Below are 875 nucleotides of genomic sequence, written 5' to 3'. Positions count from 1 at the left end.
CTGACCCCCCAGTGGCTTGTCAGAGGCAGTTAATTGCAGAATGGCAAGAAATTGCCCATCCTTCTCTTGTGGAGCAGCTGGTGGATTTGAACTGTGTGCCTTCAGGACTACAGCTCAGTTTGTTGCCAGTGGGCCACCAGTGCTGTCATAATTACTCATATATAAAAAGGAAAATAGATCTGAAATAAATTGGCTTAGGTATTTCTTAACAGTGACAGTGAGATTACAGCTGCTGGCTGGCTGACTGCAATTTTAAAACCGTCTTGATATTTAAAACTTTTCTGGAGATCCACGTTTTTTTCTTTACATTATGACATGAGTGAGAGTTTACAAAGCTGATTGATTTTTTCCCTTCAATAATTAAAATATGTTTTGTTTTATAACATTAAATATGTTGTACTTTTGCTTAAGAAATAGGACAATTCTCACTTTATTGGAGTCCTTTGTGGATACTTTGTAGTTTCATTGTGATCTACATTAAAGTTTACAAAGTTGATTGGTTTTTCCTTCAACGATTCAAATATGTTTTGTTTTACAGCATTAAGCATGTGTGTGTTTTTGGTTAAGAAATAGGACACTGTTTATCACTCTATTAGAGTCCCTTGTGTATACTTTGTAGACTCTCCACCCTGCTGTGAATTTATCCTTTCTTTTTCTCTATCCATTTAGCAAGTATGTACCCCAAGTATTTATATTTTTCTGACTTACTTTTATTAAAGTAAGTCACACAATATCAGCATTGTGTGAGAGGCACTCATGTGGGCACGTGTAGCTATTCAGTTTCACACTTGTGATGTGCACTGAATGCATATGTCACAGTTTATCAGCTCTCTTTTTTAAGTGGATATCTGGTTATTTCTAGAGTTTTGCTAGTA

The sequence above is a fragment of the Elephantulus edwardii genome, unplaced genomic scaffold, assembly GCF_000299155.1.
Source record: "Elephantulus edwardii isolate Elephantulus edwardi_28Jun2011 unplaced genomic scaffold, EleEdw1.0 scaffold00354, whole genome shotgun sequence".
NCBI lineage: Eukaryota > Metazoa > Chordata > Mammalia > Macroscelidea > Macroscelididae > Elephantulus > Elephantulus edwardii.
The sequence above is the reverse complement of the archived record's forward strand: the minus strand, read 5'-3'. Positions refer to the sequence as shown.